Consider the following 17,430-nt stretch of genomic DNA (forward strand, 5'->3'; position numbering starts at 1 on the left):
TCTCTATCTGCAATGGACAGTGTCTCTGGGATCTCTATTAGCAATGGACAGTGTCTCAAGATCTCTATCAGCAATGGACAGTGTCTCAGGATCTCTGTCTGCAATGGACAGTGTCTCAGGGTGTCCATCTGCAATGGACATTTTCTCGAGGTCTCTATCTGCAATAGGGAGTGTCTCAGGGGTCTCTATCTGAAATGGACAGTGCCTCGGGGTGTCTATCTGCAATGGACAGCGTCTCAGGGGTCTCTATCTGCACTGTGCAGTGTTTCACGGGTCTCTATCTGCAATGGACAGTATCTTGGGGTCTCTATCTGCAGTGGACAGTGTCTCAGGATCTCTATCTACAATGGACAGTGTATCTGGGATCTCTATCTGCAATGGACAGTGTCTCCGGGATCTCTATCTGCAATGGACAGTATCTCACGGGTCTCCATCTGCAATGGACAGTGTCCTGGGTTCTCCATCTGCAATGGGCATTGTCTCAGGGGTCTCTATCTGCAATGGACAGTGTCTCAGGATCTCTATCAGCAATGGACAGTGTCTCGGGGTCTCTATCTGCAATGCACAGTGTCTCACGATCTCTATCTATAATGGACAGTGTCTCTGGGATCTCTATCAGCAATGGACAGTGTCTCAAGATCTCTATCTGCAATGGACAGTTACTCAGGATCTCTGTTTGCAATAGACACTGTCTCGCGGTCTCTATCTGCAATGGACAGTGTCTCAAGGATCTCTATCTGCAACGGAAAGTGTCTCAAGATCTCTATCTGCAATGGACAGTGTCTCAGGATCTCTATCTGAAATGGACAGTGCCTCGGGGTGTCTATCTGCAATGGACAGTTACTCAGGATCTCTGTTTGCAATAGACACTGTCTCGCGGTCTCTATCTGCAATGGACAGTGTCTCAAGGATCTCTATCTGCAACGGAAAGTGTCTCAAGATCTCTATCTGCAATGGACAGTGTCTCAGGATCTCTATCTGAAATGGACAGTGCCTCGGGGTGTCTATCTACAATGGACAGTGTCTCAGGGGTGTCTATCTGCACTGTGCAGTGTTTCACGGGTCACTATCTGCAATGGACAGTATCTTGGGGTCTCTATCTGCAGTGGACAGTGTCTCAGGATCTCTATCTACAATGGACAGTGTATCTGGGATCTCTATCTGCAATGGACAGTGTCTCCAGGATCTCTATCTACAATGGATAGTGTCTCGGGATCTCTGTCTTCAATGGACAGTGTCTCAGGGATCTCTATCTGCAATGGACAGTATCTCGGGGTTTCCATCTGCAGTGGGCTGTGTTTTGAGATCTCTATCTGCAATGGATGGTGTCTCCGGGTTTGTATCCCCAGTGGGCACGGCCTCGGGATCTCTATCTACAAAGGGCAGTGTCTCTGGGATCTCTACCTGCAGTGGACAGTGTTTCGGGAATCTCCTGATGAACAGCTTTTGCCCAAAACATCGATTCTTCTTTTCCTTGGATACTGCCTGACCGGCATTTCCAGCACCTCATTCTTCATCTCTATCTGCAATGGACAGTGTCTCCAGAGTGTCTATCATGCAATGCATAGTGTCTCAGGGGTCTCCATCTGCAATGGACAGTGTCTCAGGTGTCTCCACCTGCAATGGACAGTGTCTCACGATCTCTATCTATAATGGACAGTGTCTCTGGGACCTCTATCAGCAATGGACAGTGTCTCAAGATCTGTATCTGCAATGGACAGTGTCTCAGGGTGTCTATCTGCAATGGACAGTTTCTCGAGGTCTCTATCTGCAATAGGGAGTGTCTCAGGGGTCTCTATCTACAATGGACAGTGTCTCAGGGATCCCTATCAGCAATGGACAGTGTTTTGGGGTCTACATCTGCAATGGGCGGTGTCTCAGGGGTCTCTATCTGAAATAGACAGTGTCTCTGTGTGTCTCTGGGATCTCTATCTACAATGGACATTTTCTCAATCGCCTGATGATGGCTTTTGCCCAAAACATCGATTCTTCTTTTCCTTGGATACTGCCTGACCGGCTTTTCCAGCACCACATTCTTCATCTCTATCTGCAATAGGCAGTGTCTCAGGGGTATCTACCATCCTGATCTCTATTTGCAACGGACAGTGTCTCACGATCTCTATCTGCAATGGACAGTGTCTTGGGGTTTCCATCTGCAACGGACAGTTTCTCAGGGGTCTTTATCTGAACTGGGCAGTGTCTCGGGATTTCTGTCTACAATGGATAGTGTGTCTGGGTCTCTATCAGCAATTGACAGTTTCTCTGGATCTCAATCTATAATAGGCAGTGTCTCCGGGGTCTCTATCTGAAATGGACAGTGTCTCGGGGTGTCTATCTACTATGGACAGTGTCTCAGGGATCTCTATCTGCAATGGACAGTATCTCGGGGTTTCCATCTGCAGTGGGCTGTGTTTCAAGATCTCTATCTGCAATGGATGGTGTCTCAGGGTTTGCATCCCCAGTGTGCACTGCCTTGGGATCTCTATCTACAAAGGACAGTGTCTCTGGGATCTCTACCTGCAGTGGACAGTGTCTCGGGAATCTCCTGATGAACGGCTTTTGCCCAAAACAGTGATTCTTCTTTTCCTTGGATACTGCCTGACCGGCTTTTCCAGCACCTCATTCTTCATCTCTATCTGCAATGGACAGTGTCTCCGGGGTGTCTATCATGCAATGCATAGTGTCTCAGGGGTCTCCATCTGCAATGGACAGTGTCTCTGGGATCTCTACCTGCAGTGGACAGTGTCTCGGGAATCTCATGATGAAGGGCTTTTGCCCAAGACATCGATTCTTCTGTTCCTTGGATACTGCCTGACCGGCTTTTCCAGCACCACACTCTTCATCTCTATCTGAAATGGACAGTGTCTCAGGATCTCTGTCTGCAATGGACAGTGTCTTGGGGTCTCCATCTGCAATGGACAGTCTCTCAGGGATCTCTATCATGCAATGGATAGTGTCTCAGGAGTCTCTATCTGCAATGGACAGTGTCTCAGGGGTCTCCATCTGCAACGGACAGTGTCTCAGGGGTCTCCATCTGCAATGGACAACGTCTCCAGGATCTCTATCTACAATGGATAGTGTCTCGGGATCTCTGTCTGCAATGGACAGTGTCTCCGGTGTCTCTATCTACAAAGGGCAGTGTCTCTGGGATCTCTACCTGCAGTGGACAGTGTCTCGGGAATCTCCTGATGAAGGGCTTTTGCCCAAAACATCGATTCTTCTGTTCCTAGGATAATGCCTGACCGGCTTTTCCAGCACCACATTCTTCATCTCTATCTGCAATGGACAATGACTCCGGGATGTCTATCTGCAATGGACAGGTTCACCAGGGTCTCTATCATGCAATGGATAGTGTCTCGGGGTCTCCATCTGCAATGGACAGTGTCTTAGGGATCTCTATCTGCAATAGACAGTGTCTCAGGGGTCTCCCTCTGCAATGGACAGTGTCTCCAGTATCTTCATCTACAGTGGATAGTGTCTCGGGATCTCTGTCTGCAATGGACAGTGTCTCAGGGATCTCAATCTGCAATGGACAGTGTCTCAGGGCTCTCCATCTGCAATGGACAGTGTCCTGGGGTCTCCATCTGCAATGGGCATTGTCTCAGGGGTCTCTATCTGCAATGGACAATGTCTCACTATCTCTATCTATAATGGACAATGTCTCTGCGATCTCTATCAGCAATGGACAGTGTCTCAAGATCTCTATCTGCAATGGAAAGTGTCTCAGGGGTCTCCATCTGCAATGGACAGTGTCCTGGGTTCGCCATCTGAAATGGGCATTGTCTCAGGGGTCTCTAACTGCAATGGACAGTGTCTCGGGATCTCCATCAGCAATAGACAGTGTCTCGGTGTCTATATCTGCAATGGACAGTGTCTCAGAGAACTCTATCTGCAATGGACATTGTCTCAAGATCTCTATCTGCAATGGACAGTGTCTTAGGGGTCTCGATCTGCAATGCACAGTGTCTCACGATCTCTATCTATAATGGACAGTGTCTCTGGGATCTCTATCAGCAATGGACAGTGTCTCAGGATCTCTGTTTGCAATGGACAGTGTCTCGCGGTCTCTATCTGCAACGGACAGTGTCTCAGGGATCTCTATCTGCACCGGACAGCGTCTCAAGATCTCTATCTGCAATGGACAGTGTCTCAGCGGTCTCTATCTGAAATAGGCAGTGTCTCAGGGGTGTCTATCTGCAATATGTAGCGTCTCAGGGGTCTCTATGTGAAATGGACAGTGTCTCAGGATCTCTATCTGCAATGGACAGCGTCTCAGGGGTCTCTATCTGCACTATGCAGTGTTTCACATGTCTCTATCTGCAGTGGACAGTGTCTCAGGATCTCTGTCTGCAATGGACAATGTCTCAGGATCTCTGACTGCAATGGACAGTGTCTCGGGGTCTCTATCTGCAATGGACAGTTTCTCAGGGATCTCTATCTGCAATGGATAGTGTCTCAGGGTGTCTATCTGCAAAGGACAGTTTCTCGAGGTCTCAATCTGCAATAGGGAGTGTCTCAGGAGTCTCCCTCTGCAATGGACAGTGTCTCCAGTATCTCCATCTGCAATGGACAGTGTCTCCGGATCTCTATCTGCAATGGACAGCATCTCAGGGGTCTCTACCTGCAATGGACAGTGTCTCAGGGATCTCTATCTGCAATGGACAGTGTCTCAAGATCTCTATCTGCAATGGACAGTGTCTCAGGATCTATATCTGAAATAGGGAGTGTCTCAGGATCTCTGTCTGCAATGGACAGTGTCTCAGGGTGTCTATCTGCAAAGGACAGTTTCTCGAGGTCTCAATCTGCAATAGGGAGTGTCTCAGGAGTCTCCCTCTGCAATGGACAGTGTCTCCAGTATCTCCATCTGCAATGGACAGTGTCTCCGGATCTCTATCTGCAATGGACAGCATCTCAGGGGTCTCTACCTGCAATGGACAGTGTCTCAGGGATCTCTATCTGCAATGGACAGTGTCTCAAGATCTCTATCTGCAATGGACAGTGTCTCAGGATCTATATCTGAAATAGGGAGTGTCTCAGGATCTCTGTCTGCAATGGACAGTGTCTCAGGGGTCTCTGTCTGCACTGTGCAATCTTTCACGGGTCTCTATCTGCAATGGACAGTATCTCGGGGCCTCTATCTGCAGTGGACAGTGTCTCAGGATCTCTATCTACAATTGACAGTGTATCTGGGATCTCTATCTGCAATGGACAGTGTCTCAGGGATCTCTATCTGAAAGAGGCAGTGTCTCAGGGGTGTCTATCTGCAATGGACTGTGTCCTGGGGTCTCCATCTGCAATGGGTATTGTCTCAGGTGTCTCTATCTGCAATGGACAGTGTCTCTGGGATCTCTATTAGCAATGGACAGTGTCTCAAGATCTCTATCAGCAATGGACAGTGTCTCAGGATCTCTGTCTGCAATGGACAGTGTCTCAGGGTGTCCATCTGCAATGGACATTTTCTCGAGGTCTCTATCTGCAATAGGGAGTGTCTCAGGGGTCTCTATCTGCAATGGACAGTGTCTCTGGGATCTCTATTAGCAATGGACAGTGTCTCAAGATCTCTATCAGCAATGGACAGTGTCTCAGGATCTCTGTCTGCAATGGACAGTGTCTCAGGGTGTCCATCTGCAATGGACATTTTCTCGAGGTCTCTATCTGCAATAGGGAGTGTCTCAGGGGTCTCTATCTGAAATGGACAGTGCCTCGGGGTGTCTATCTGCAATGGACAGCGTCTCAGGGGTCTCTATCTGCACTGTGCAGTGTTTCACGGGTCTCTATCTGCAATGGACAGTATCTTGGGGTCTCTATCTGCAGTGGACAGTGTCTCAGGATCTCTATCTACAATGGACAGTGTATCTGGGATCTCTATCTGCAATGGACAGTGTCTCCGGGATCTCTATCTGCAATGGACAGTATCTCACGGGTCTCCATCTGCAATGGACAGTGTCCTGGGTTCTCCATCTGCAATGGGCATTGTCTCAGGGGTCTCTATCTGCAATGGACAGTGTCTCAGGATCTCTATCAGCAATGGACAGTGTCTCGGGGTCTCTATCTGCAATGCACAGTGTCTCACGATCTCTATCTATAATGGACAGTGTCTCTGGGATCTCTATCAGCAATGGACAGTGTCTCAAGATCTCTATCTGCAATGGACAGTTACTCAGGATCTCTGTTTGCAATAGACACTGTCTCGCGGTCTCTATCTGCAATGGACAGTGTCTCAAGGATCTCTATCTGCAACGGAAAGTGTCTCAAGATCTCTATCTGCAATGGACAGTGTCTCAGGATCTCTATCTGAAATGGACAGTGCCTCGGGGTGTCTATCTGCAATGGACAGTTACTCAGGATCTCTGTTTGCAATAGACACTGTCTCGCGGTCTCTATCTGCAATGGACAGTGTCTCAAGGATCTCTATCTGCAACGGAAAGTGTCTCAAGATCTCTATCTGCAATGGACAGTGTCTCAGGATCTCTATCTGAAATGGACAGTGCCTCGGGGTGTCTATCTACAATGGACAGTGTCTCAGGGGTGTCTATCTGCACTGTGCAGTGTTTCACGGGTCACTATCTGCAATGGACAGTATCTTGGGGTCTCTATCTGCAGTGGACAGTGTCTCAGGATCTCTATCTACAATGGACAGTGTATCTGGGATCTCTATCTGCAATGGACAGTGTCTCTGGGATCTCTATCTGCAATGGACAGAATCTCAGGGGTCTCCATCTGCAATGGACAGTGTCCTGGGGTCTCCATCTGCAATGGGCATTGTCTCAGGGGTCTCTATCTGCAATGGACAGTGTCTCACGATCTCTATCTATAATGGATAGTGTCTCAGGGATCTCTATCTGAAATAGGCAGTGTCTCAGGGGTGTCTACCTGCAACATGTAGTGTCTCAGGGGTCTCTATCTGCAATGGACAATGTCTCTGAGATCTCTATCAGCAATGGACAGTGTCTCAAGATCTCTATCTGCAACGGACAGTTACTCAGGATCTCTGTTTGCAATAGACAGGGTCTCGCGGTCTCTATCTGCAATGGACAGTGTCTCAGGGATCTCTATCTGCAACGGACAGTGTCTCAAGATCTCTATCTGCAATGGACAGTGTCTCAGGATCTCTATCTGAAATAGACAGTGTCTCAGGGGTGTCTATCTGCAATGGACCGTGTCTCGAGGATCTCTATCTGCAATGGACAGTGTGTCAGTGGTGTGAATCTGCAACGGACAGTGTCTCACGATCTCTATCTATAATGGACAGTGTCTCTGGGATCTCTATCAGCAATGGACAGTGTCTCAAGATCTCTATCTGCAATGGATAGTGTCTCAGGATCTCTGTCTTCAATGGACAGTGTCTCAGGATGTCTATCTGCAATGGACGGCGTCTCAGGGGTCTCTATCTGCAATGGACAGTATATCGGGTCTCTATCTGCAATGGACAGTGTGTCGGGGTCTCTATCTGCAATGGACAGTGTCTCCGGGATCTCTACCTGCAATGGACAGTGTCTCCGGGTGTCTATTTGCAATGGACAGTGTCTAAAGATCTCCATCTGCAATGGACAGTATCTCGGGGCCTCTATCTGCAGTGGACAGTGTCTCAGGATCTCTATCTACAATTGACAGTGTATCTGGGATCTCTATCTGCAATGGACAGTGTCTCAGGGATCTCTATCGGAAATAGGCAGTGTCTCGAAGCTACTTGAATGCTGCCTGAACTGCTGTGCTCTTCCAGCACCACTAATCCAGTATTTGGTTTTCAGCATCTGCAGTCATTGTTTTTACCTTGTTGATTTTAACCCTACTGCGAATCCTCTTGCAAGGATGCCTGCCTTGAAGAATTTTTCCTCCTCTCTCTACAAGAATCTCAGGGAGTCCCTCTCCCACTGCAACTCCCAGGTCATTTCCTCTGCGCTGAAGCTCTTCAACCATGTTGTGAAACAAACTCGGTATCACAGCCACATTTGCTTCCTCAGTGCCTGCCTCCGTAACCAACTCATCCCACACAGACTCCGGACCACCTTTAAACCAGCAGAGTTCGGACCCAAACAGGACAAACAGTACAGACTACAGATTCAAAAACACCAGCAACAGTTCTCCTTCAGGATCCTCCGCTCTACGCTTGCAGCAATGCGCCGGCACCTAACCTCTCTACAGTCAGCCCTGCCTCAGCTGAGGGCCACACTCTCTCAGGATTGCAAAGGACCCACTCTGTACTACATCCTCAGGAGAATTCATGCTCTCAACAAACAGTATTTCAATTCCATCTCAAACATCAAAAACTGTAAGTACAACAAACTTTTATCCACCCACCTCCATAACCAGCGCTCCTCAAACATTCCAGAAGATTCCACTGGCCTCGGAACCTATTCCACCATTAGCCATGCGGCTGATGCAGCTACCACCCCCACGCTGATTGATGATGTCACTTCCGCCCCCATCATGGCCACTCCCACAACCACTTCCACTCCTCACAATTCCTCATGCATCACACCTGACATCACTTCCGCCCCTCACATCATCGCTGATGCCACACGCTCAGTGACTTCCGCCACCCCTACTGCCGTGGTCACCACCACTTCCGCCCCCACCAGCGCCACTCACCTGCATTCTGCTGACATGCCCCCCACAGACCCCACTGTCACTATCCCCACCCCCCCAGAACCCCAAGGGGAACACTACCCCTGCTCATGACTCCACCCCCATTCCCCCCACCATCACACCCACTCCAGGTACTGGCTCCGACCCCACTCCCAGCTCCACACCCGCACCAGATCCCAGCTCCCGGCCCTGCCGAGTTGTCACCATCCCCCCAGACCTCCCCCTCACTGAGGACGAACGATCAGTCCTCAGCAAAGGACTCACCTTCATCCCCCTCCATCCACGCATCAATGAATTTAATACACGCCGTGACATCGAACAATTCTTCCGTCGCCTCCGTCTCCGAGCTTACTTTCACAATCAGGACTCCCGCCCACCTTCCGAGGACCCCTTCGCCCACCTCCAACACACTGCATCCACCTGGACACCCCGCGCTGGCCTATTACCCGCCCTCGACCTCTTCATTTCCAACTGCTGCCGGGACATTAACCGCCTCAACCTGTCTACCCCCCTCCCCCACTCCAACCTCTCACCCTCACAACGCGCAGCCCTCCAATCCCTCTGCTCCAATCCCAACCTCACCATCAAGCCAGCGGATAAAGGGGGCGCAGTGGTAGTCTGACGCACTGATCTCTACACCGCTGAAGCCAAACATCAACTCGAGGACACCTCTTCCTATTGCCCCCTCAACCATGACCCCACCCCCCCATCACCAAACCATCATCTCCCAGACCATACAGAACCTCATCACCTCAGGAGATCTCCCACCCACAGCTTCCAACCTCATAGTCCGGGAACCCCGCACTGCCCGGTTCTACCTCCTTCCCAAGATCCACAAGCCTGACCACCCTGGCCGACCCATTGTCTCAGCATGCTCCTGCCCCACTGAACTCATCTCTGCCGACCTCGACACTGTCCTATCCCCCCTAGTCCGGGAACTCCACTCATACGTTCGAGACACCACCCACGCCCTCCACCTCCTCCAAGACTTCCGTTTCCCTGGCCCCCAACGCCTTATCTTCACCATGGATATCCAATCCCTCTACACCTCCATCCGCCATGATCAGGGCCTCCACGCCCTCCGTTTTTTCCTCTCCAGATGTCCCCAACAGTACCCTTCCACTGACACTCTCATTCGTTTGGCCGAACTGGTCCTCACCCTTAACAATTTCACCTTTGAATCCTCCCACTTCCTCCAGACCAAAGGCGTAGCCATGGGCACACGTATGGGCCCCAGCTATGCCTGTCTCTTTGTTGGCTATGTAGAACAGTTAATCTTCCGTAATTACACCGGCACCACTCCCCACCTCTTCCTCCCTACATTGATGACTGCATTGGCGCCACCTCGTGCTCCCGCGAGGAGGTTGAGCAATTCATCAACTTCACCAACACATTCCACCCTGACCTTAAATTTACCTGGACCATCTCTGACACCTCCCTCCCCTTCCTGGACCTCTCCATCTCCATTAATGACGACCGACTTGACACTGACATTTTTTACAAACTCACCAACTCCCATAGCTACCTGGATTACACCTCTTCCCACCCTACCTCTTGCAAAAATGCCATCCCGTATTCCCAATTCCTCCGCCTCTGCCGTATCTGCTCCCAGGAGGACCAGTTCCACCACAGAACACACCAGATGGCCTCCTTCTTTAGAGACCGCAAATTCCCTTCTCACGTGGTTAAAGATGCCCTCCAACGCATCTCGTCCACATCCCGCACCTCCACCCTCAGACCCCACTCCTCCAACCGTAACAAGGACAGAACGCCCCTGGTGCTCACCTTCCACCCTACAAACCTTCGCATCAACCAAATCATCCGCCGACATTTCCGCCACCTCCAAAAAGACCCCACCACCAGGGATATATTTCCCTCCCCACCCCTTTCCGCCTTCCGCAAAGACCGTTCCCTCCGTGACTACCTGGTCAGGTCCACACCCCCCTATGACCCACCCTCCCATTCTGGCACTTTCCCCTGCCACCGCAGGAACTGTAAAACCTGTGCCCACACCTCCTCCCTCACCTCTATCCAAGGCCCTAAAGGAGCCTTCCACATCCATCAAAGTTTCACCTGCACATCCACCAATATCATTTATTGTATCCGTTGCTCCCGATGTGGTCTCCTCTACATTGGGGAGACTGGGCGCCTCCTAGCAGAGCGCTTTAGGGAACATCTCCGAGACACCCGCACCAATCAACCAAACCGCCCCGTGGCCCAACATTTCAACTCCCCCTCCCACTCTGCCGAGGACATGGAGGCCCTGGGCCTCCTTCACCGCCACTCCCTCACCACCAGACGCCTGGAGGAAGAACGCCTCATCTTCCGCCTCGGAACACTTCAACCCCAGGGCATCAATGTGGACTTCAACAGCTTCCTCATTTCCCCTTCCCCCACCTCATCCTAGTTCCAAACTTCCAGCTCAGTTACTGTCTCCTTGACTTGTCCGACTTGCCTATCTTCTTTTCCACCTATCCACTCCACCCTCTCCTCCCTGACCTATCACCTTCATCTCCTCCCCCACTCACCTGTTGTACTCTATGCTACTCTCTCCCCACCCCCACCCTCCTCTAGCTTATCTCTCCACGCTTCAGGCTCACTGCCTTTATTCCTGATGAAGGGCTTTTGCCCGAAACGTTGATTTCGCTGCTCGTTGGATGCTGCCTGAACTGCTGTGCACTTCCAGCACCACTAATCCAGTGTCTCGGGGGTGTCTAACAGCAATGGACTGTGTCCTGGGGTCTCCATCTGCAATGGGCATTGTCTCACGATCTCTATCTGTAATGGACAGTGTCTCTGGGATCTCTGACTGCAATGGACAGTGTCTCGGGGTCTCTATCTGCAATGGACAGTGTCTCAGGGTGTCTATCTGCAATGGACAGTGTCTCAGGGTGTCCATCTGCAATGGACAGTTTCACGAGGTCTCTATCTGCAAAAGGGAGTGTCTCAGGGGTCTCTATCTGAAATGGACAGTGTCTCAGGGATCTCTATGTGCAATGGACAGTATCTTGGGGTTTCCATCTGCAGTGGGCTGTGTTTCGAGATGTCTATCTGTAATGGATGGTGTCTCCGGGTTTGCACCCCAGTGGGCATTGCCCCGGGATTTCTATCTTCAAAGGGCAGTGACTCTGGGATCTCTACCTGCAGTGGACAGTGTCTCGGGAATCTCCTGATGAAGGGCTTTTGCCCAAAACATCGATCCTTCTGTTCCTTGGATACTGCCTGACCAGCTTTTCCAGCACCACATTCTTCATCTCTATCTGCAATGGACAGTCTCAGGATCTCTGTCTGCAGTGGACAGTGTCTCTTTGGTCTCTATCTGCAATGGGCAGTGTCCCACGATCTCTATCTATAATGGACAGTGTCTCAGGGATCTCTATCAGCAATGGACAGTGTCTCAGGATCTCTGTCTGCAATGGACAGTGTCTCGGGGTCTCTATCTGCAATGGACAGTGTCTCAGGGTGTCTATCTGCAATGGACAGTTTCTCGAGGTCTCAATCTGCAATAGAGAGTGACCCAGGTGTCTCTATCTGAACTGTGCATTGTCTCTTTGGTCTCTATCTGCAATGCACAGTGTCTCAGGATCTCTATCTGCAATGGACAGTGTCTCAGGATCTCTATCTGCAATGGACAGTGTCTCAAGATCTCTAACTGCAATGGACAGTGTCTCAGGATCTCTGTCTGCAATGGGCAGTGTCTCAGGCTGTCTATCTGCAATGGACAGTTTCTCAAGGTCTCTATTTGCAATAGGCAGTGTCTCAGGGATCTCTATCTGAAATGAACCGTGCCTCAGGGTATCTATCTACAATGGACAGTGTCTCAAGATCTCTATCTGCAGTGGACAGCGTCTCAGGGGTCTCTATCTACAATGGACAGTGTATCTGGGATTTCTATCTGCATTGGACACTGTCTCCGGGATCTCTATCTGCAATGGACTGTGTCTCAGGGGTCTCCATCGGCAATGGACAGTGTTCTGGGGTCTCTATCTGCAATGGACAGTGTCTCACGATCTCTATCTATAATGGACAGTGTCTCTGGGATCTCTATCAGCAATAGACAGTGTCTCAAGATCTCTATCTGCAATGGACAGTGTCTCGGGGTCTCTATCTGAAATGGGCAGTGCCTCGGGGTCTCTATCTGCAATGGACAGTGTCTCAAGATCTCTAACTGCAATGGACAGTGTCTCAGGGATCTCTATCTGCAATGGATAGTGTCTCCGGATCTCTGTCTGCAATGGACAGTGTCTCAGGGATCTCAATCTGCAATGGACAGTGTCTCAGAGGTCTCTATCTGCAATGGACAGTGTCTCACAATCTCTATCTACAGTGGACAGTGTCTCTGGGATCTCTATCAGCAATGGACAGTGTCTCAAGATCTCTATCTGCAATGGACAGTGTCTCAGGATCTCTGTCTGCAATGGACAGTGTCTCGGGGTCTCTATCTGCAACAGACAGTGTCTCAGGGATCTGTATCTGCAATGGACAGTGTCTCAGGCTGTCTATCTGCAATGGACAGTTTCTCGAGGTCTCTATCTGCAATAGGCAGTGTCTCAGGGGTATCTACCGTCAATAGGCAGTGTCTCCTGATCTCTATTTGCAACGGACTGTGTCTCACGATCTCTATCTGCAATGGGCAGTGTCACACGGATTCTTTCTGCAATGGACAGTGTCTCGGGGTTTCCATCTGCAACGGACAGTGTCTCAGGGGTCTTTATCTGAACTGGGCAGTGTCTCGGGATTTCTGTCTACAATGGAGAGTGTGTCCGGGTCTCTATCAGCAATGGACAGTGTCTCTGGATCTCAATCTATAATAGGCAGCGTCTCAGGGGTGTCTACCTGCAATAGGCAGTGTCTCAGGGGTCTCTATCTGAAATGGACAGTGTCTCGGGGTGTCTATCTACAATGGACAGTGTCTCAGGAGTCTCTGCCTGCAATGGACAGTGTCTTGGGGTCTCCATCTGCAATGGATAGTGTCTCAGGGGTCTCTATCTGCAATGGACAGTGTCTCAGGGGTCTCCATCTGTAACGGACAGTGTCTCAGGGATCTGTATCTGCAATGTACAGTGTCTCAGGGGTCTCCATCTGCAATGGACAGTGTCTCAGGGATCTCTATCTGCAATGTACAGTGTCTCAGGGGTCTCCATCTGCAATGGAGAGTGCCTCCAGGATCTCTATCTACAATGGATAGTGTCTCGGGATCTCTGTCTGCAATGGACAGTGTCTCCGGGATCTCTATCTGCAATGGACAGTATCTTGGGGTTTCCATCTGCAGTGGGCTGTGTTTCGAGATTTCTATCTGCAATGGATGGTGTCTCCGGGTTTGTATCCCCAGTGGGCACTGCCTCGGGATCTCTATCTACAAAGGGCAGTGTCTCTGGGATCTCTACCTGCAGTGGACAGTGTCTCGGGAATCTCCTGATGAAGGGCTTTTGCCCAAAACACCGCTTCTTCTGTTCCTTGGATACTGCCTGACCAGCTTTTCCAGCACCACATTCTTCATCTCTATCTGCAATGGACAATGTCTCCGGGATCTCTATCTGCAATGGATAGTGTCTCGGGGTCTCTGTCTGCAATGGACAGTGTCTCAGGGATCTCAATCTCCAATGGACAGTGTCTCGGGATCTCAATCTGCAATGGACAGTGTCTCAAGATCTCTATCTGCAATCGACAGTGTCTCGGGATCTCTATCTGCAATGGACAGTGTCTCAGGGATCTCTATCTGCAATGGACAATGTCTCAGGGTGTCTATCTGCAATGGACAGTTTCTCGAGGTCTCTATCTACAATAGGGAGTGTCTCAGGGGCCTCTATCTGAACTGTGCAGTGCCTCGGGGTCTCTATATACGATGGACAGTATCTCAGGGATCCCTATCAGCAATGGACAGTGTTTTGGGGTCTCCATCTGCAATGGGCAGTGTCTCTGTGTGTCTATATACAATGGACAGTGTCTCAGGGATCTCTATCTGCAATGGGCAGTGTCTCAGGGGTCTCAGTCTGAAATGGACAGTGTCTCAGCGGTATCTACCGTCAATAGGCAGTGTCTCCTGATCTCTATCTGCAACGGACAGTGTCTCAGGGATCTCTATCTGCAATGGGCAGCATCTCGGGGTTTCCATCTGCAGTGGGCTGTGTTTCGAGATCTCTTTCTGCAATGCATGGTGTCTCCGGGTTTGCATCCCCAGTGGGCACTGCCTCGGGATCTCTATCTACAAAGGGCAGTGTCTCTGGGATCTCTACCTGCAGTGGACAGTGTCTTGGGAATCTCCTGATGAAGGGCTTTTGCCCAGAACATCGATTCTTCTGTTCTTTGGATACTGCCTGACCGGCTTTTCCAGCACCACACTCTTCATCTCTATCTGCAATGGACAGTGTCTCAGGGACCTCTATCTGCAACGGACAGTGTCTTTGGGGTCTCTATCTGCAATAGGCAGTGTCTCAGGGGTCTCAATCTGAAATGGACAGTGTCTCGGGGATATCTATCTGCAATAGGCTGTGTCTTGGGATCTCAAGCTGCAAGGCACAATGTGTCAGGGATCTCTATCGACAATGAATGGTGTCTCCGGGGTCACGATCTGCAATGGACAGTGTCTCAAAGATCTATATCTGCAATGGACACTATCTCGGGAATCTCTTGATGAAGGGCTTCTGCCCAAAACATCGATTCTCCTGCTCCTTGGATACTGCCTGACCGGCTGTGCATTTCCAGCAACACATTCATCATCTCTATCTGCAGTGCACAGTATCTCAGGGATCTCTATCTGCAATGGGCAGTGTCTCAGGGATCTCTATCTGCAATGGGCAGTGTCTCAGGATCTCTATCTGCAATGGACAGTGTCTCAGGATCTCTATCTGCAATGGACAGTGTCTCAGGGATCTCTATCTGTAATGGACAATGTTTCAGGGGTGTCTATCTGCAATGGGCAGTGTCTCTGCCAGATCTCAAAATAATTCCAATGACTGGATACACAACCTTTGAAATATTCTAACAGCTTTTTAACTCTTTTTGATAAACTTAATACAGGACTTACCAAAAGTCTCAAGTGAGGAAAACTCCAGGTCAGTTGTAATCCTGATGCTGGTTCGCACTGTGTGCTGCAGCCAGGCTACTTCAGGTCGCTCTCGCTACCAAGCCCTGACTGTATTGTCAGCATCGACTTCCTGAACAAGGAGCACTGTTCAGGGCTCTGGGGAGGAGACTGAGCTCGATCATCATCGTTCTGAACAGGAAAGACAGGCTGAGCAGGAGCCAGATTCATGTGGTAGAAATTACATGTAGATTCAGAGAGTGAAATAAACTCAGACACTGGACAAATTTTGCCTTTGCTTGTGTGTTTGGAAGTAGCAACAAGAATAAAGTTAGAGAGTAGGGATTTGAGTCACCACGGCAACCAAATCTTGCCAGTTGTTGTTTTCATTCATTCATGGGATGTAGGTGTTCGGAAAGATCAGTATTTGTTACCCATCCCCAATTGCTTTTGATCTTAGTTGCTTACTTGGCCATTTCAGAGAGCTGTTAAGAGTTAACCATATAACTGTGGTTCTGGAGTCACATATGGGCCAGCGAGGTAAGGATGGCAGATTTCCTTCTCTAAAGGACACGGGAGAATTGGATGTGTTTTTTGTTTAATTAATAGTTTTTTTTAATTCACTCATGGGGTGTGGGCATCTATGGCTGGGACAGCATTTACTGCTTGTCTCTAGTTGAGAAAGTATTGGTAAGATACCTTCTCAAACAGCTACAACCCACAATGCCCTTAAGGGAGGGAATTCCAGGATTTTGACCCAGCGAAACCGAAGGAACGGTGCTATATTTTCAAGTAAGGATGGGGAGTGGCTTTGTGAGGGGGATCTTGTCGGGGGTGGTGTTCCCATGTACCTGCTGCCCTTGTCCTCAAAATGGAACTGGTAATGAGTTTAGAAGGTGATGTAAGAAAAGTGGATTTAGCAACCATAATTGGAATGTATTGCAATGTAAGGAGCCTGAGGAATATGGTAGATGATCTGAGGGCACAATCAACACATGGAAGTAAGATATCATTATAAGACCTGGCTGAAAGATGGGCAAGGTAAAAACAATGACTGCAGATGCTGGAAACCAGATTCTGGATTAGTGGTGCTGGAAGAGCACAGCAGTTCAGGCAGCATCTAAGTAGCTTCGAAATCGACGTTTCGGGCAAAAGCCCTTCATCAGGAATAAAGGCAGTGAGCCTGAAGCGTGGAGAGATAAGCTACAGGAGGGTGGGGGTGGGGAGAGAGTAGCATAGAGTACAATGGGTGAGTGGGGGAGGGGATGAAGGTGATAGATCAGGGAGGAGAGGGTGGAGTGGATAGGTGGAAAAGGAGATAGGCAGGTAGGACAAGTCCGGACAAGTCATAGGGACAGTGCTGTGCTGGAAGTTTGGAACTAGGGTGAGGTGGGGGAAGGGGATATGAGGAAACTGTTGAAGTCCACATTGATGCCCTGGGGTTGAAGTGTTCCGAGGCGGAAGATGAGGCGTTCTTCCTCCAGGCGTCTGGTGGTGAGGGAGCAGCGGTGAAGGAGGCCCAGGACCTCCATGTCCTCGGCAGAGTGGGAGGGGGAGTTGAAATGTTGGGCCACAGGGCGGTGTGGTTGATTGGTGCGGGTGTCCCGGAGATGTTCCCTAAAGCGTTCTGCTAGGAGGCGCCCAGGGTGTAAGGGTATATAAAGGTAAGGATGTAAGGGTATATAAAGGTGAGTGTGTAAAGGTATATGAAAGTGAGGGTGTAAGGGTATATAAAGGTGAGGGTGTAAGGGTATATGAAGATGAGGGTATAAGGGCATATACTGGTATATGAAGGTGAGGGTGTAAGGGTATATGAA

General features: G+C 49.8%; 1 protein-coding gene across 1 annotated transcript in view; it reads right to left on the bottom strand.

Annotated features, from left to right (window-relative positions):
- Positions 1-15,712, bottom strand: part of slc1a3a (solute carrier family 1 member 3a) — a 249,089-nt gene extending 233,377 nt beyond the window's left edge. The window contains exon 1 of the mRNA XM_072592761.1: positions 15,617-15,712. The gene's annotated coding sequence lies outside the window, so the exon portion shown is untranslated. The remainder of the gene's footprint in view (positions 1-15,616) is intronic.
- Positions 15,713-17,430: the final 1,718 nt, after the last annotated feature.

This window comes from Chiloscyllium punctatum, chromosome 2 (assembly GCF_047496795.1).
Source record: "Chiloscyllium punctatum isolate Juve2018m chromosome 2, sChiPun1.3, whole genome shotgun sequence".
Classification (NCBI taxonomy): Eukaryota; Metazoa; Chordata; class Chondrichthyes; order Orectolobiformes; family Hemiscylliidae; genus Chiloscyllium; species Chiloscyllium punctatum.